The following is a 21,214-nucleotide window of genomic DNA, read 5'->3' as shown; positions in this document are numbered from 1 at the left end:
ATAGAGTCATTGAGTCCCACCCAAATTGCATTACATATGATTAGACTTTGGGATGGTTTTTTGCAATAAAAAATGTCATTTTTTTTGTTTGAAGATTGTTGGAATTGCCTATCAAATGAGTTTTGGTTATATTACAGTTTAACTGTTGGGACCTATTTTGGAGTGATGTCATGTACAAAACCAATAGTTAAAGTTTATTTTTAATGACTAGCATGCACACTAAAACAAACTTTCAAGAAACATATTCTTCTTTTTTATGCAACTATCCTTTTTTGCAAGCTCTAACGAAAACTATAAATATTATAAACATACATCATAAATTTACAAACAATTATTTTTATACATTATGGGCCACAAATCTTCAATACCTTGTTTTTTTTTCTTTCACAAATATAACCAATTGAAATCTGTCTCTCCAAGCCAAATCAATTTAGTTGAAGAATACCATATGCATCATATTGATACGAATATTAGATAAACTCTTTAACAGCTCGTAAGTGTATAATTTATATATTAAATATTTAGTATTTTTATTGGTTAACCTATTTAATTAAAAATTCAAAATAAAACATAAATGTATTTACAAAAAATATTATAAATGTAAGGCCTTTATTAAACAAAAAGAAAGGCTAGTACATGTACTATCACACAGAAAGATACTGAAAACAAAGAAAGAACTTTCTTTCTTTTTGTGATTTTTTTACATTGATTTCCACTACAATCAACACAAACCCCAAAAACTATCTTAAAGTATATCTTCTGTTTCTTTTCCCTTAATTACAAATGTACCCATTAGTAACGATAACATATCTCCCTATGACCATCTGTTGTTTTGTATCCATCATCATCATGGAACATCTAACTGATGTTGTTGTTGCTGTTTGTGTCACCAATGAGTTATTCCACTTCCTCAAGACCACTTTCAAAGTTATTTAAATTATAAAATTTTTGTTTCTGATTAGTGTAGTCGTGGTTAATGATGAAACTCTGGTTGTGATCTTTAAAAACCTGAAGAGTAAATTCTTCCTGTTTGATCTGATGTTGTTGTTTCTTGTGATAATGATCTTTATTGAAATTTTCATAACTAGTTTGACTCAAAGAACTCCATGCTTCAGAGGAGGAACCAGTTGTGCACACTTTATGACCCTCCCCACCACTTCCAAACATTAGCATCGGTTCTTTCACATATGTTGTAGGGTAGTGGCATTCCATAGGGGTATTGTACATGCTCTAATGATTCTCCTGATAACCTAAATAGAAAGAATTATCATTGTTGTCAATGTTGTTGGTCATCAAACTGATTGAAGATTTTAGATCTTCTCGTGGTGATGGTGGTGTTAGTGGTAAGAGATGAGTGATATGATCTTAAAAAGGAAACACAAAGTGCAATGCTAAAATTGGGTTGGTTAAAAAAAAACTCAAAATCCACTGGTACAATTGGCTAGTTTTCCAAATAACACTAAGGTGCAATGCCATAAATGATTAGTTCTCCGAAAAACAAATCATAAAGCAATGCTACAATTGGTTAAATAGGTGGAACATAGCACTAAGTTTGACCAACACTTCATTATTAGTGATCTAAATTTTCATTTGGACAAATCATCAAACAGTTGATATGCGATACTGAAGTAACTATAATTTACAAATGAAAATAGATGCTCGTACCAACAGACCACTAGATGTAATTAACTTTTTTGGATCAATGGATTCCAAATTGCAAATCTAGAAACAGAATCCCAATAAATCTTATAAAGCTTCAACTATAACCATAAAAACACTAAAAAAATGGATTTAGGTGTAACTGATTTTGATTTTAGGTATTCAAATTTGATTTTTTTTTCCTTTTTTGGGACTGAATGTTGCGCTAATGCCTTCCTCAATCGATGACAACAAAGGCGAGGTGGATCAGTGAAGGTTGCCAGCAAGGCGAAGCTTTGGTTGAGCGGTGGTGAGGCGTTAGACCGATGGTGGTGCATAGAACGACGAACCAGGCCGTAGTTGAATATGAAACACAACATAGAATATGTGAAGCATACATTGAAGTTCGGTGTGAGCGGGAACTGATATCAATTGGCGGGTGGTGAGAGATTAGTCAAATTTTTGGGGGAACTTTGAAATCTAAACTATAGCCAAAGTTTGGGGGAGCGGAGTATGTTGGAAATATCCAACTGAATTAAAAATAAATGTCAACATTTTAATTTTTTAAATTCTAGTTATTATTATTATTAACTTTATTATTATTAATATTATTATTATTATTATTATTATTATTATTATTATTATTGTTGTTGTTGTTGTTGTTTTTTGTATATGTATGTAAATATGTATGTGGGTATGTATATGTGTATATGAGTTTGTGACATAAATATGCTATTATAAAACAATTAACAAAAAGTATACTATTTTTGGCATATGATGTATAAATTTAAAACTATATTTCTAATAATTTGCAACTAATAAATAAAAAAAACATTAATGAAATGTGTGAGTCTAGGTGTGGATGCGTATATGGGTATAGGTGGGAGTATGGTGAAGTAGGTATATGTATGGGCGGGTTGGAGTGGATATAAGGAATGTTGGTGGGGATATGATTATATGTGTGAGTGGGGGTGAAGTGTGTGTGTGTGTGTAGGGTGGGGATGTGTTGGTGTAGGTTTGTACGTCGAGGTGTCTGGTTGTGGTGACACTTAGCATTTAGGGGTGGTGTTGGGTGTAGATATAGGTGGGACTTCAGGCTTAGTGCTTATGACTTAGGACTTCAGGCTTAGTGCTTATGACTTTATGGTCTGTGGCTTAAGGAGTGCTTATATGTTAGAGTTTAGAGCATATTGGTTATGGTTTATGGCTTATGGCTTAAGTCTTATGATTTAAGGCTTATGTATTAAGTATTATGTCTTAGGGATTATGCTTAGGGCTTATGACATGTGGTGTATGAATTATTTATTATGTATTATGACTTATGACATATAGACCAAGGCTTAAGGCATATGACTTTTGGTGTATGAATTATTTCTAATGTTTGTAAAAACATTACTTGGAAATCATTAATAATTAAAACATTGTATAATTAAACCATTTCACATCGAAAACCAAATTGAAATCCTCAACATTTAAACAACCAAAATATCAGAGTGTCAATCCCAGAATAAACTCGTAACTACGGAAACAAAAGTGTGTGTGATATGCTGCTACCGGGCCTGCTCCTTCCCCTTGGCTAAAGAGGTACCTGAAACAACAACTGAAAAACATAAGCACAAAGCTTAGTGAGTTCCCCCACTATACCACATACAATAATAATCACATAACATACATCTATTGTCAGTCATATCTGGGTGCCCGACCTACCCCTTCGGTCCTCTCGACCGGATATTGCCTAGCATACCTGGGTGCTGGCCTCCCCTTCGGTCCTCTCGACCGGATACTGCCTAGCATATCTGGGTGCTGGCCTCCCATTCGGTCCTCTCGACCGGGTACCGGAGACTACTTCTCCCCTCTACTACTACCACATAATACGTACCACAATATAAGAATCTATCTGGCATGGCTGGGTATAACTACCCCTTCGGCCCTATCGACCGGATATCTTGGGGACTATCTCCCCTACTACCACTAACACATAGCATCACATCATACTAACACATAAGCATGGAACAAGTAGTAGTAACCCTAGATGATTATCACGGAGACGATCATCCACATACAATTCCTACTGGTGGGCCGAAATTTGTGGCCGTAGACCCACCGCTACTGGAAGGTAACTCACCTCGAAGTAGCTGCTGATCTGGTCGAGAACTGACTGCCTACTACTGCTCCGGAAATCCTTCGGCTGCAATTCCCACAACAAACTCAATCAATCACTGCTAACTGTCCATTGGGTAAAATGACCATTTTACCCCTGATCATGTCATAAGTCAAAGCCAGAGTCAATTTTTAGTTGACCCGACTCGCCGAGTTGGCTCTCCAACTCGCCGAGTCCCTATCCAATCGAATGTCCTATATCCCGTCCCTACTCGTCGAGTTAGGCGTTGACCCGACGAGTTCTTCTTCTAAACCGAGGTTCAAGTCCTTCATCCTACTCGCCGAGTTGTATGAACAACTCGCCGAGTTCATCTTCATTCGAAGAACACTATGCGGAGACTCACCGAGTTGTATGAACAACTCGTCGAGTTCATCTTCATCCGATGAACACTTATGTTGCGACTCGCTGAGTTGTATGAACAACTCGCCGAGTCTGTTCTTGATCTAAGGAGATTGCCTTGAACTTGCCGAGTCAGGGCATGGACTCGCCGAGTTCCTCCATGGATGAGTTTGGCTTCCAACTCACTGAGTCACACCCCATGACTCACCACACACACTCGACACAACGAAAAGGGGACAACTCGGAGACTCGCGAGCAGACTCGCCGAGTCAGATGAACGACTTGCCGAGTCGTCGCCATGCAATCACTATATACGCAATTTTTCTCGATTCCAGTCCATGCTATTCACAGATCTGGGTTCCTAGAGCATGAATGACACGTAAAGTTTCCAACTTTACGTGTAGATACTCACCAATGAGGGATTTAGGGCTCAAAATGCCTCAAAAGGGTAGATCTAAGGTGAACAAGCAACATGGTTCCATAAAGGCAACAGATCTGAGCTCCTGGGGCTCAATCATGCCTAGATCTAAAGGCCAATCAACTTATTACGAATTATATTGCACATACAAGCTTGGGGAAGGGCTCAAGAAAGACTTAATGAAGCAATAAGCATAAAAACAGAGGGAAAACGGGTTATACCTCAAAGAAATCACTGAGAGAACACTAAGATGCTTGGCTTCCTTCCCTTCCTCTTGATCTACTCCACTTCCTTCTCAAATCCTTCAAGAACACACAAAATGCTTCAAACTCTCAAGGAAATAAGCTTTGGAACGAGGGTTGGGAGCTCTGAGGTGAATGGGGGCTGGCTTTGGGGCGGACATGAGGTTTAAATAGGGTGCAAACCCCTGAAACTTAGGGTTTCATCCAACAGCGGTGACTCGCCAAGTCCAGGATATGGACTCGCCGAGTCGCCAACTTAAACATGTCCCGGGTCCCGTATCTACTCGGCGAGTCGGACCTATGACTCACCGAGTCCAAGGCTAAAAAAAAAGAGAATACTCAAATAAGATTTACGTACCAGGAACCAGGTGCTACAAATCTCCCCCACTTATTTTAGACTTCGTCCTCGAAGTCTGCTACTCGATCCTGAAACAGCTCGGGGTAATGCTCCATCATCTCGTCCACCGGCTCCCAAGTCCATTCCGAACCCTTGTGGTGCTGCCATTGCACCTTCACTAGCTCCACCTTCTTGTTCCTCAAATCCTTCGACTTCCTGTCGAGGGTTGCGACTGGGCGCTCAATGTAATTCAGGCTGTCATCAACCTGTATATCCTCTAACGGCACTACCTTTGAATCGTCCACTAGGCACTTCCTGTTGGATTAATGTCTAAGTCCATAACTATAATTGGTAAGACTTGACCCGACCCGGCATGGTCCATTTGGGTTGCATGGCATCATGCATTTGGATAGACTATAATGAGAGAAATAAGACACTTATGGTTATTAATATATTATAAGTTCTAGTATATTAATAATAAGAATAATAAGATTATTTAATTAGTATTGATCAAGAATTAATCTAGGATTAATTAAGTGATCAAAAGAAGACTAATTAAATATATGGGTTGATTGTGTAAATCACCCATACTTGTATAGTGGGCTAATGCTCCATGGATAATCAAGTTGGGCTAAAACCCATAGGATGGTCCATGGATGCTCCATGGTGTATTTGAACCCATGGATCCAAGGAAATGGAAAGTCATGATTTACCCTAATTGTAACACTATATAAAGATCTTATTCTTGACAAAATCGGCCACTAGTATGACACTAGAATGTGCAATAGAGGGCTAGCCGATTTTCATGAAGTGTAGAATTCTCTCAAGTTATTCCAAGTGTGTTTGGTGTTGTGTGAACCATTTGAGGTGTCACACTTGGGGCACTTGGCACTCAAGCTTCATGAAGACTTTCTACATGAAAGAGGTATGTATTCTATCTTGTTATATTCATTATTTTATTTGCTAGATTAGGATAATACCTTGGATGTTCATATTTGTATGTATAATAGAGAAAACATAGATCCAAGGTATTTAGGGTTGCATGTACACTTAGGAGTGTTAGAATGCTCAAAACCCAACAGTGGTATCAGAGCCGAGGCTTGTTTTCTTGTTATACTTGCAAAAGGAGCTGAAAAAACGAGTTTTGATGATGTCTGCCTAGCAGACTCGCCGAGTCCATGAATGGACTCGTCGAGTCCAAGGCAAAAAGCATCCAACTCGCCGAGTTGGTTCATGCACTCGACGAGTTGGACCCCCAGACATCATAAACTCGACTTTTTTGGTTGGAATTGGACTAGGAACATTATCCTAAGATGTTTTTGAACTTATAAACTTGTTTTTGATGTGGTAATGTTCATGCTAATCCAATTTCAAAGATAATTGTCAATAGATTCATGTTTTGTATTAGTTTAAGGTTTAGACTAATTACATGAAAAAGTTTGATTTGAATTATCTTGTTCTTATGAGTTGCTTAGATTAATAGAAAGTTGAGTGAAATAGTTGTTTTCAATCCAAATTAATCTAAGAGGTGATTCTAAAATGTGTTTTTGTAACTTGTCCTCAAGTTATATGAAAAGTCACATTTAAGTTTCATAAAACTCATAAAAGTTGGCAATGGTTACAAAAGATGAAGAGTCTTGTCCTTAAGTTATGGAGGTTCAAGAGTCTCTTCATTAAATAATAAATTAAAAAAAAGTGTAACCTTAATTAATTCCATAAGTTATAAAATAAAGAAAAGTTAATTCTTTTATTAGTTTAAAGTCTTCCATAACTTGTCCTCAAGTTATGGAACTTGAAGAGTTTTTGGATTAAAACTACTTTAAACACATAAATCATGGAATTAATTAGTTTTGAATAGTTTCAAAACTTTCCCTCAAGTTTTGCAATTTGTAAAGTTTTCTCTTATGAATTCTTTAATTCCAAGTTAGCCCTTAGAATTTTAAAAGTTAAAATTCAACCCTTATACTTTATAATATTATAAGTTAATAATATATATATGTATAAGAGTAAAGTCAGTCTTACCGCTAGTACGCCTCATTCATGAAGCCGGTCTATAAGGTGGGTATAAGGTTGTTGCCTATAAAATGGCAACTTAATGGGTGTCCACTCTCACCCACCGCTTGCTTGACTGGTGGAGGGTCGTTAGCCGAACGGGTTTGACAGGACTATAATTCTCCCTTCACTAAAAGTATTAATGATAAATACTAAGTAACTAAACTCTTAATAATACCCAATCTTAGTTACTTAGGAAAATGTGAATAAGGTGTTAATCCATGAAATTACACTTTGCACTTTGTTTAAGTCAGTTAGTGGAGCGTGTGTGGTTAACCGGCACACTAACTCGTATTTAACAAGGTAGGCAAAGGGTAACTTAATGTTTATCATAGCATCGATGGAGCGTGTGTGGTTAACCGGCACATCGATTGAGGGGTAAACACTTAAGGGTACCAAGTAATTTGCATGGTTACTTCACACCTTGTTTTGTGATCCTCGGCATCCCAGTCACAAAACCTGAAGGGCACACTCGAGATTGAAACATGTCATTGAACAGTTCAATGAATCTCAAAGATCTAGGAGTTTCAAAAACCAATTAAAACCTAATAATACATTTCGTTTATCTTGGTGGAAATTGGTGAATCGTCATTCACCTACCTTCAAATATTTTATAGCTTGGATTACGGCATACCTCTTCTAAGTTATAAACTAGTTTTTTGGTTCCTAGCCTTAATATTTCATATTGGGTGTCATATTAAGGACTTAAGATCAACTATCTTGAATATCTCCCAAAAACATGTCTGGTTTAGACATTTATGATCTTCCTAAATCTCTTGAAACAAGCTGATGTCCCATGGATATCATACTTCTTTACCTCTTCAAATTATTCTCCCTAACCCACAAGTTCTTGAAAAGTTTAAGGTCACTCAAGCCCTATTGGCAAGGCAAGGTCTAGGTGTGATCACATCTTGGAGATGTAGTCACATATTGACAAGCCGGGAGAGTTGGGTGTCAAAGTCTTGAGAAAGTTGGTGGTTCAATCACTTTCTAAGTCACATAGTGAGTTCCTTTGGGACACCTATGAAACAGACTGTGACAAGACCATTAATGATCTTATCTATTTTGTTAAGATCAACTTCCTTAAAACTTTATGGACATTGACAATGATGACATTGGATATCTAGTAAAGCTCTCTCTTCCCAGTGGAAAGGGATCGGCCATAGTCAACTCGGTTGACCAAATGGTAAAGAGAAAAGCTAAGTCTGTGATAGTCCCGTGTACCATTATCAAAGGGTCCATATGTTTATATTGCCAAAGAAAGGGGCATTGGTTGCGAACCTGCCAAATTTACCTAAGGATGTTAATGTCAATAAGTTTGACTCTACTTCAGGTAAAGTCCACTATCTAACTCTGCTAAGTTTCTATTCTGAGGTTCTTGATACATGATGTGACTGGGTCACATGGTGATGTTTTAAGAATCAAAGAAAATTGAAGAAACTTAAAGAAAGAATATGTTGAATCTGATGGCGTAGATGGATTTCTATTGCATAGTTTGAAGATCGGATTCTTGAGCTACTTCTTAGGAGTTATGAGATATTGCTTAGGAATAGATAACAACAAGTTTTCATATGGATTGTAAGGATAAGTTTTTCCGCAAAGTTTTAAAATAAAAGAAAAATTTTGATTTTATTTATTTTAAAATATCCTTACAATGGCATTTGAGGAAAAATTGTTGCTTATATGATTCCATTAAGAGCAAGAGTGGAAATATGAAATTGATTCTTTCATTTGTGGTAATGTCTAAATTACCAAATAAAGAAAGATTCTCATCACCCAAGTTTCAATTAGACCGGAACTTGGAATCATGCAAGTTGTATAGCATGATGAATGAGAACTTTCAAGTATTGGAAAATTAAGACTAATTACTTGTTCACATGGATGTGTGAGTCAAGTAATAGGACTAAGGGATCGAGTACACATTCTTGTGCACTGATTAAGTCCACCACAAAAGATTGATAAAACTATTCGTCATAGTTTACAAAAGCTCAATAAATATGATTATACTTACAAGCTTAAGTGTAACTCTGAGACATTGGAAAAAGGTTCCAATGTAAGGCAGAGCGAATAAGAAGAATCAAATTAGGCAGAAGGATAAAAGTTTCTCAAATCTGAAAAGATGGGAGAGTACTTTAGTATCAGTTCTGTGATCATCTTAATGATTAAGAAACCATAGCACAATTAGTTCTCTAAGGAAATCTTAGTGCATTCTTATGACTAAGAAGAGGAACTTGAATTGTTGAAGTGGTTAAATCAAGATGAGTCATACTTCGTTCCAATACAAGTCTTCGAGTCATACTCCAAGATTGTAACTTGAGTGACATGTCTTAAAGAAGGTTTAAAACACTTGTGAAATGTAAGAGTAAAAGTTTTCTACTCTTGTACATTTGAAATTGGAAAGTTGTGATGTTTTGGATAAAACAAAGACCAACTAAGGCCAATTGTGTGAAGTGTTTGTCTTGATTAGAATCCGCACTACCTCTCGGATGTTTGACAAGGGAGTCTTATATGTCAAGAGGACAGTGGGAGTCTTAAAGGTCTTGAAAGTATCAAGAACAAATCAAGAATAAAACCTGAAGTTCTTCACTAGCACACGACTTGAGGTTTATAACCTATCATGTTGACATATTCTGTGCCCATTCCAGTTAAAGTTGGCTTTGCATTTGAGTTCTTAGAGTTCTCAATTAGTTGCACAACAACTTGGAAGCAATGGCAGGCCCTTGAGCTGCCAGGTGGCAAGAAATTAAGATTGAGTTCAGTCCATATGAGTTTGGATTTGTCATTATCCTTGTTTTGTGACTATGGTTTTGACAATTCACATGGATAAGAACACATACACCAGCAAATCTAAGTGTCATAAGGTTTCTCTCCGATTCATGAAAATGATGGTGAGGAAACACTTTCACTAAGTAGATTTTAGCTAGATAGCAATTGTGATATTTGCATTCTCAAAGCCGTTAGTGGAGCGTGTGTGGTTTACCGGCACACTAACCTGGACTTGTGAGAAGTGGCAAAAAGGTCTAACCATTATGATTACGGCATCCCTCTTCATAATTGTTTAGACACACAAGTGTGCTATCTAAGGGAAGGTGTATGATTTTGATAAAGTCTTATCAAAACAATCTAGTATCAGAAATCTGAACTTTGGTAAGAAAGTCAATGAAGTATTGATTTCTAGAAGTCCAGCTGATTTCTGAGTACATGTCAAAGCTAGTGGGAGCATAAGTGTTATGCTAATAATCATCATGTTAGTGGGAGCATGATAATTATGATAAGTATTGCAAGCTAGCAATGTTAATTATAGAAAACAAAAGGTTTCAATTGGGAAAAAGGTTGTTTTGCTATAATTAAGGGAGAGGAAATTATACTTCATATCAAATCTATAAGCTTAGATCGTGAGGTTTTAATCATTTAGTCAAGGAAATATATATGAATTTCATGTTGGAATGGCTCAACATAAGGAAATTTTGTATATGGGACCATTATTTGCGTTCTAAAATTCTATTATGATTACAGAATCCCTTTTCATAATCTGAATTATGAGAACTTGGCAAATTGAAATGGAAATGTTATAGAAAAAGACTGGTTTAGTCTTTATGTGAGACATCATGAATCGTGTCCCATATGCTTCGGATATAGGATCGATTACATGTGCTATATTCATCCGTTCTAAAATTTTCCAAATGCCTGGGGCATTAAGAAGGGAAAAGGTTTAGAACTGGATATGACTAAGAGGATTAAACAATTGTCGAGGACAATCTAAGGTTTACCAAAGTTTTGTTGCTCAAGGACAGTTGGAAGTATAGTGATAATTCTGGAAGGACCATATTGACATAATCTGGAAGGAGGCAACTCTTGTTCAGAAGTGATAGTCAAAATGGAATCTGGAAATGTTTCAAAGTTAGAATTTTCAATCTGTTTAAGATTAGGAAACTCAATGCAAGAAGGATGTTTCCAAGGAGCTGATCTCCTTTGGAATACTCTATAATGATTGTTGTCAAGTCTTTCTGACTTTGTGCATAATCATTACTAGAGGATCAATGCATATAAGCTTAGAATCTAACAGATTTCAGTAAATGGCATGAATTTGGAATTCTTGCATTTGCAGTAAGGATTTGGGACTGTGAAAAGAGGATCATTGGAGTTATGTTCAATTGATCTAGTTCACAAAGTGAAGATCATAGACAAACATAGTATGCATACTTGGTGTATGGCATGACTAGTGTTTAGAAAACATAGTGTACATGCTTGGAGCATGGGACAACTATGGTTTTAAATTCAAGAATAAAGTTGATAGCTGAAACAGTATACAATGAATAATGTGTAATCATATGGTGATAAATAAAAGGTGTTTTATTTATGTTCATAGGTTTTGATATCATATTGGATTCAATTATTATTGTGTTTCACTTTGCATGTTTTGACTTCCCGAATAAACTAGGTTATTCTTCCGGAATGACTAAGTTATTCAAACCATCCACAGTCGGTCATATGTTGGAAGTAGATATGAATTAAGACTGTCATGGGTTGGCTTGTAGAGGTCTAAGGTGTTGGACAAAGGGCTACAACACTCATGAGTGCTCATAAGTTCTGAGTATTGGATTCAACCCGCGCTCATTGGAATCACTTCATGGATTTTATCACGAGTGATCATGAGACGATAATATCTTATATTCTTCAAACTTAGAGATATGAGTTGTTACTATGAGTTGGTTGTATATTGATTGCACGAAAACACATTTGGTAACTCGGTGCTATAAAACGTGCCTTTGTGTATGATTCAACAAGTAGTAGAACAAGCCATATGAGTCGAAGTTTATCTATTCCTTTTACCTTCGGGATAAAAGCGATATCTGTGGGCCCCTCGATGATTTGATGATGACAAATGGAAGTGCTCGGCCGGGCCAGGACTGATTTGATTTGTTCAATTAGTCAGTCGTCATAAATCGGAAATCGGGAAACAACAAATGGACAGAGAGAATGATTATATTCCATGTCTCAGTCCATATGATATCTAGAATGGAGGACTATATGATCCCTTATCTAATGGACAAGTCACTGACAAAGGTCAGAGTTCATCTACAAGGTCAGAGTTCGACAGAAGCTTTTGAGAGCTACGATTGCCAGTTGGTTCCTAAAGTCATACGCAATAATAGTTTTAGACTTATCCAAGTGGGAGACTGTTGGATTAATGTCTAAGTCCATAACTATAATTGGTAAGACTTGACCCGACCCGGCATGGTCCATTTGGGTTGCATGGCATCATGCATTTGGATAGACTATAATGAGAGAAATAAGACACTTATGGTTATTAATATATTATAAGTTCTAGTATATTAATAATAAGAATAATAAGATTATTTAATTAGTATTGATCAAGAATTAATCTAGGATTAATTAAGTGATCAAAAGAAGACTAATTAAATATATGGGTTGATTGTGTAAATCACCCATACTTGTATAGTGGGCTAATGCTCCATGGATAATCAAGTTGGGCTAAAACCCATAGGATGGTCCATGGATGCTCCATGGTGTATTTGAACCCATGGATCCAAGGAAATGGAAAGTCATGACAATTAGGGTTTACCCTAATTGTAACACTATATAAAGATCTTATTCTTGACAAAATCGGCCACTAGTATGACACTAGAATGTGTAATAGAGGGCTAGCCGATTTTCATGAAGTGTAGAATTCTCTCAAGTTATTCCAAGTGTGTTTGGTGTTGTGTGAACCATTTGAGGTGTCACACTTGGGGCACTTGGCACTCAAGCTTCATGAAGACTTTCTACATGGAAGAGGTATGTATTCTATCTTGTTATATTCATTATTTTATTTGCTAGATTAGGATAATACCTTGGATGTTCATATTTGTATGTATAATAGAGAAAACATAGATCCAAGGTATTTAGGGTTGCATGTACACTTAGGAGTGTTAGAATGCTCAAAACCCAACACTTCCGCAGCTGAGAAACATGGAAAGTGTTGTGGATCTGGCTGAGCTCGGCTGGCAGATCCAACCTATACGCCACCTTGCCCACCCGAGCTACAACCCTGAACGGTCCGATGAATCTCGGACCCAACTTGCCCCGCTTCCTAAATCGAATGACGCCTTTCCAAGGCGACACCTTCAGGAGAACCATATCCCCGACTTGGAACTCCAAATCGGATCGACTCTTATCGGCGTAACTCTTCTCTCGAATCTGAGCAGTCTGAAGCCTGCTCCGAACCTGCTGGATCCTCTCGGTCGTCTTGAGCACCACTTCGGTGCTCCCCATGACTCTCTGGCCAACCTCTCCCCAGCATATCGGGGTCCTGCACCTCCGCCCGTACAACATCTCGAATGGAGGGCGGTCGATACTCGCGTGGTAGCTGTTTTTGTAGGAGAACTCAGCCAAGGGAAGATAGGTATCCCAGCTACCACCGAAGTCTAACACACACGCCCGCAACATATGCTCCAAGGTCTGGATGGTCCGCTTGCTCTGACCATCTGTCTGCGGGTGAAAGGCGGTGCTAAAATGCAAACGAGTGCCCAACTCGTCATGAAATCTCTTCCAAAATCTGGAAGTAAAACGCACATCCCTGTCCGAGATAACCGATACTGGCACCCCGTGTTGCGCCACGATCTCCCTGATATAGATGTCGGCCAATTTCTCGGCCGATATGCTCTCCTGAATCGGGATAAAGTGAGCACTCTTGGTCAATCGATCCACGATGACCCAAATCGAATCCACTCCACGCGCGGTCCTGGGAAGCTTCGTGATAAAATCCATCGTGATATCTTCCCATTTCCACAGTGGAATATCCAACGGCTGCATCTTGCCGTGCGGTCTCTGATGTTCGGCCTTGACCTTCCTGCAGGTCAAGCACCGCTCAACGTACCATGCCACATCCCGCTTCATGCAGGGCCACCAATAATCTAGACGAAGATCCCTATACATCTTCGTCGCCCCGGGATGAATAGAGAAGAGGGACTTGTGCGCCTCCTCCATCAAGATCTGACGCACGCCTCCATGATACGGCACCCACACCCTACGGTGTAGTGTCAATAGCCCTCGGCTATCATAGTCGAAGGAGGAAACCTGACCCACCACACGCTCGCTCTTCCGATGTTCCTCCTTGATAGTCTCCTGTTGAGCCTCCTGAATCCGCTCCAACAGGGGAGTCACTACGGTCATCCTCATGCACATATCCCTGGTTGGCGCCGCCTTGCGGCTAAGCGCATCGGCTACCACGTTGGCCTTCCCCGGGTGGTAAAGGATCTCGCAATCATAATCCTTCACCACGTCCAACCACCGACGCTACCTCATGTTCAGATTCGGCTGATCCATGAGGTACCTCAAACTCTTGTGGTCAGTGTAAATGGTACATCGAACCCCGTAAAGGTAATGTCACCAAATCTTGAGGGCAAAAACCACCGCCCCCAACTCCAAATCATGCGTCGGGTAGTTCGCCTCGTGAGGCTTGAGCTGCCTCGAAGCGTAGGCAATGACATGCCCCCTCTGCATCAGTACCGCGCCCAACCCTGAAATGGATGTGTCACAATAAACCACAAAATCCTCTACGCCCTCTGGCAGGGCTAAGATCGGCGCCTCGCACAGTCTCTATCTCAGTGTCTCAAATGCAGCCTGCTGCTCGGGTCCCCACCGAAAGACCACGGATTTCTTCGTCAGCCGCGTCAGGGGTACGACTATCTTGGAGAAATCCTGAATAAATCTCCGATAGTAGCCTGCTAATCCTAGGAAACTCCGAATCTCAGATGGAGACTTCGGAACCTCCCATCTCATCACGACCTCGACCTTGGCCGGATCGACCAAAATCCCGTTCTGGTTGACGAGGTGTCCGAGAAATTGCACCTCGTGTAACGCCTGTGTTTCTGGGCTTGCCATTTTTAGCAATGTAATAGTCTAGGTTAACCTTTGTAACCCGTTTTGAAATAATAAGAGTGTATTATTTGAGTATTATGTGTTTTGTGCTTAATTGCTTAATTATGTGGTTTGATTAATTAAGAATAAAAATAAGCGTCAAAATTAAAGTGTAAAATAAACTTGATATCTTTGGTTAATGTTGTAGTAGTTGAAACGAGGTTTCCGAATATATATAGAACGCCCAAATCTGACTTCGTATGAGGAAGTTATGATTTATCGAAGCTTCGGCTTAGCGGTATGCAGCCTGAAATACTCGATTTGAGATCGAGCGGTTTTTAGCCGAAGCAATCTAAACGAGGATCGAAGGTCTCATTGTTGGTATCGAAGCGATGAAAAGTTAGGCGAGAACGGACGTCAAACGAAGAAGTTATGAATTTATAACGAAGTTTTTCTGTCCCGGCCTATTAAAAATAAATAATAAAAATAAAGTTAAAATTAGCCGACGGAGTCTAAACGAAAGTTGTAGAGCGTAGTCTCACCTACGCGTGGATATAAAGAACGTCGAAAACGGAGTTGGTATGAAGAACATATGAAATTCCGAAGTTTATTAAATAATTTGTATTTAAATTTAATTATAAAACCCGGTATTATCCGAAGGGGGAGTCACCGGGCATATCTGAAGTACGCCCAGCGTACCGCGAAGCATGACGCACCTCGCACTCAAGTGACTTCGGATACGTAAGCAATGACGATTTCGGACCAGTACGCCCCGCGTACTCCGAGGCTCCAGCCTCCTATAAATAGGATGCGAGGGCAGCCGGCTTATTTGCTATTTTTCTCTCTTCTCTCTCCCGTTTTACCTCGATTTGCGTGCCAGAAGTACCCCGAAGCCCCAGTAATATTCTTGAGCCCCGAAGCAAGTCCCGAGATCCTGAAGATCCCGAGAAGTGCGATTCCCGAGCCGAAGCTCTGCCCGAGAGAAGTTCGATTTTTGTGAAGATCTTCCAGAGAATTACTACTTCTGCAAGCCGTAGTGCTGTCCGATCATCTTCTGATCAAGTGAGTGTATACTACCTTTCATAAATACGATAATAATACAAGTATGGTTTGAGTGTATTAAGTATATTGTTGTTTATATGTGTGAATGTGTATTCACTTTCTTCTATCTTATAGATCTAATTATTTCTCTATGAAATACGTGTTATGTGTGTGCGCCTCATCTGTTATGTGGAATATGTATTGATTAAAGCATGCTATACAGGTTTTTAAACTATGTATAAAAATGTATATTTTTATCTACTAATATGTTGGGTAGAACATGGGTAGATAGTTGGTGTGTAATAAACAGATGAGAGGCCTCGTTGTTGTTTGATTTAGTCATCTAACGGAGTTTAGATGACGACCACGGACTTTTCTAGACAGTCATGTGGAACATTAGCAGGCTCGCCACCTGTAGGTGTTAATGAACTCGGGTGTTCATTCGTTGTACTCCATCCCCCTCATGGTTGCCTTATTTGACTTATATTGCTGAGGAACCCCCGAAGCATGTGTTGTCGCCCCGATGAAATATTCTTAGACTAGGTCCCTTGTGTTAGTTATTTTAGGGACATAAAGTGAGAATAACGGGAATGGGTAATTGGGTTATTGTTGGTTGGTGGAATTAAATATAATTATTTATTGTGGGTTGAAAACCCTATATGCTCACCAGGCTCCCAAGCCTGACCCACTCAGTTTTATTTGTATTACAGGAAGTGGCGCGAGGGCATAAGATGGATGAACCATCAAGTTGTTTTGTTTACAAGTCTGTATGTGTATATATTTGTTGAATGACTTGTAATGTTATCGTTTATGCTTATTGGTCTGTATCGGAACATGCACCCTGAGTTTTGATTATATAATGAAAATACATTTCTTTTATGAAATGCTTTGGTAAACATTGTTTTATCATGTTTTGTTTTTGGGAACAAATTCCGCAACTCTTTCAAATCAAAAGGATTTACTCTGAAATTATTTTAAAAGCATAAATGAAAATCGGTCTTTCCTGGCCGAGATTTTGGGGATGTCACACCTCGCGCAACCAAAACTCACACTTGGAGAACTTGGCATACAAGCTCTCCCTCCTCAGGGTCTCCAACACCTCTCTCATATGCTCCTCCTGAGTCTTGGAATAAACCAAGATCTCATCGATAAAGACTATCACAGACCGATTCAGCATCGGTCTGTATACGCGGTTCATGAGGTCCATGAACGCGGCAGGAGCATTGGTGAGCCCAAACGGCATCACCACGAACTCATAATGGCCATAGCGCGTCCGAAACGCGGTCTTCTGCGTATCCTCCTCCCTGACCCTCATCTGATGGTATCCCGAACGCAAATCGATCTTGGAAAACCAAGACGCTCCCTGAAGTTGGTCAAAGAGATCATCAATCATCGGGAGTGGGTAACGGTTCTTCACCGTTACCTTATTCAGCTCCCGATAGTCTATGCACATCCGGTGCGACCCATCCTTCTTCTTCACAAACAGGATCGGGGCTCCTCAGGGTGAACTACTAGGACGAATAAATCCCTTGTCTAGTAGCTCCTGCAGCTCGTAGACAACTCCTGCATCTCGGGAGGAGCCAACCGATACGGTGCCTTGGCTATCAGAGCCGCACCAGGAACGAGGTCAATCCTGAACTCCACCTGTCGCTCCGGAGGTATCCTAGGAAGCTCCTCTGGGAAAACATCTGCGAAATCTCGCACCACCGGAACCTCGCTCACTGTCGCCTTACCCGCCTCCCGGTTATCCATCACATACGCGACATATCCTGCACATCCCTGCTAAAGGTAGCGTCTCACCCTCGCTGCTGAACATACTGCGGCCTCTCGCCATGAACCACTAACTCTCCCCCGCCTGGGGTCCTGACCCGCACTAGCTGCTGCGCGCAATCTATCACCGCCCCATTAGGGCTCAACCAATCCATGCCTATAATCACCTTGTTCCCACGCAGCGGAATGGGAACCAGGTCTACTAAGTAGCGCTCCTCAAACAAACGCAATACGCAATCCCGAAACACCATCGATGCTCGCACCGATCGATCATCAGCAATCTCTACCTCCAAAGGGCAATCCAACATGCCCGAAGACTCATGAAACTTCTTGCTAAACGCAAGGGACACAAATGATCGGGATGCACCCGAGTCGAATAACACCTGAACTGGGATACCGTTCACACGGAACGATCCTAAAACATATATATATACCGAGCACATATCAATATCATAACATCATAAAATAAAAATAGAGGGAAAGAATCATACCCGTCACCACATCGGGTGCGGCGCGTGCCTCCTCGGTAATCAACTGAAATGCTCGGCTCCTCACCACCGGAGCCTCTACCTTGCCCTATCGGCCATCTGTGATCCGCAGGGTCGCTGGAGCTGGCGCCTTCACCGGTGCTGAAACTGTCAACTGGGGGCAATTGGCCTTCTTGTGGCCCCTCTGGTTGCAGTGGAAACACAGCAACTCCGATGTCTGAATAACTGCTGCCGGAGTAGTGCAATCCCTGCTAAATTGCCCAGACTTGCCACACTTGTAGCAGCCTGATGATCCCAACCTGCACGTCCCCTTGTGCGTCTTGCCGCATTTCCTGCAGCGTCCCCGTCCCTGTTGGCCTTTCGGCCCCACATCTGATCCCTTGGGCTTCTTCCCCGAAGCCCCTCCTAACTGACCCTCTTCTGCCTTCCGTTTCCGGATGTGCTCCAAATCTATCTCCCTCTCCCTTGCCCTGGCAATCATGGAGTCCAAGGTAGGGTAAGCTGAAAAGCTAACATGCTCCCGGATGTCAGCTCGTAGCATACCATGATAACGGGTCCTCCTCATATCCTCGTCACCAGCATATTGGGGCACCAACAAAGCCCTCTCCCGGAACTTGGAGGTGATCTCCGCCACAGTCTCAGTCGTCTGCCTCATGTCTAAAAACTCTCGGGCTAGCTGCTGAAGCTCGACAGCCGGCGCAAACTCTGCCCTGAATCTGGTCACAAAATCTGACCAAGTCATGGCCTCGATCACTGAGGCTCCCAACGAGTCACCCACTGACTCCCACCAGTCCCGAGCTCAGTCTCGCAAACACCCTGCTGCATACCTCACCTTCGACCCCTCGGGGCAGAAGCTAGTCAACTGTGCAGACTCGATGTCTGCAATCCATCGTCTGGCGACAATGGGGTCTTTCACCCCATGGAAATCCGGCGCACCACTGCCCCTGAAGTCCTTAAAGGACAGTGTGCGAGATCCCAACTGGCCAGATGCCATGTCGCTCCTAAACGCCCTGAGGCGATCCTCCATTAACTCGATGATCCCTTCCTTGATCGACCCGAAGATAATGGGAGTCGACTCAAGGATACCCCTGGTGATCTCTGACGCGATGAACTCGCGTAGTCCCTCATCTACCTGCTCGGAACCTGATCTCGAACCTGACCCCTCTCCTGAACCGCCATCTATCGGCCTCGATCGAAGTACCACCATTATGCAATACAGGAATAATAACCATTAGTGATACTAATACTTCTTGAGGGATCACATCTACCACAAGTTCCCTGGTCTCGTTTTGGCCTTCCTTGGTTCGGGTACGGATCCTCTGCTTTTAGTAGTACGGGCCCATACTACCTTCCACATCTATCCGTACCTTCTTCAAGGACTGCCTCGACTCCACCAGATCCCTTCCACTACAACTGATCACTGCTATACTCACCCTAGGCTTGCCCTAGGGAAATCTCAGACTCCACCCTACCAGGTCCTCAACTGCTGAAGGCCCCTTAGTAGTGCCAATTAACCATTACCTGAATACCATCACATGTGGTGAGGCTCGGATAATCCTTCGAGTAACAGGCTCATCCCTACAACGGTTAGACTCAAACGAGAGCTGCGCAATAGGGCCAAATCCAGCACTCTAAGATTATTCAACCTTGTTCACATGTGACGTGACGTATTCACCTAATGGCTAACTCCCACCACTCAAAGTCCCACAAAGCACAAAGCAAGCAACATTCGAACTAAGGGAACACTCTCAAGTAAATCCGCTCTCATAGAGAAAAACTGATCTAGCATACAGAGCTAACTCATACTATCAGGCATACCCTAACAGGCTGTCCTACTATTGTCTACTCAATTCTAGCATGCAATTTTCATACACTGAAGCACATAAAGCAGGCACATAAGGCATCACTCTTAGATCCCTAGTCCTATTCTAGCATGCTGTTCTACAAAAGCTGATAAACATAACATAAACTTGTATGGGTACTTTGGGGAATACTTACTTGAGCTCGGCCGGTCGCGCACATCACACACTTCGTTCTTTCTCAAAACTCTTTTCTTAACTTTTAGAAAACATTTTCTTTTTGAAAATCTTTTAATCCCTCGATTTGAGTTCAGACACCCCCGAAGGTGTGTCCGAATCCCTCAAACCAGGGCTCTGATACCAACTTGTAACGACCCAATTTTTCACGTCCAAAAATTTTGTTTGTAAAAACATTACTTGGAAATCATTAATAATTAAAACATTGTATAATTAAACCATTTCACATAGAAAACCAAATTGAAATCCTCAACATTTAAACAACCAAAATATCAGAGTGTCAATCCCAGAATAAACTCGTAACTGCGGAAACAAAAGTGTGTGTGATATGCTGCTACCGGGCCTCCTCCTTCCCCTTGGCTGAAGAGGTACCTGAAACAACAACTGAAAAACGTAAGCACAAAGCTTAGTGAGTTCCCCCACTGTACCACATATAATAATAATCACATAACATACATCTATTGTCAGGCATATCTGGGTGCCCGACCTACCCCTTCGGTCCTCTCGACCGGATATTGCCTAGCATACCTGGGTGCTGGCCTCCCCTTCGGTCCTCTCGACCGGATACTGCCTAGCATATCTGGGTGCTGGCCTCCCCTTCGGTCCTCTCGACCGGGTACCGGAGACTGCTTCTCCCCTCTACTACTACCACATAATACGTACCACAATATAAGAATCTATCTGGCATGGCTGGGTATAACTACCCCTTCGGCCCTATCGACCGGATATCTTGGGGACTATCTCCCCTACTACCACTAACACATAACATCACTTCATACTAACACATAAGCATGGAACAGGTAGTAGTAACCCTAGATGATTATCACGG

Source organism: Lactuca serriola, chromosome 6 (genome assembly GCF_051521515.1).
Source record: "Lactuca serriola cultivar US96UC23 chromosome 6, Lser_US96UC23_V15, whole genome shotgun sequence".
Taxonomy (NCBI): Eukaryota; Viridiplantae; Streptophyta; class Magnoliopsida; order Asterales; family Asteraceae; genus Lactuca; species Lactuca serriola.
This window is presented reverse-complemented; position numbering follows the sequence as displayed.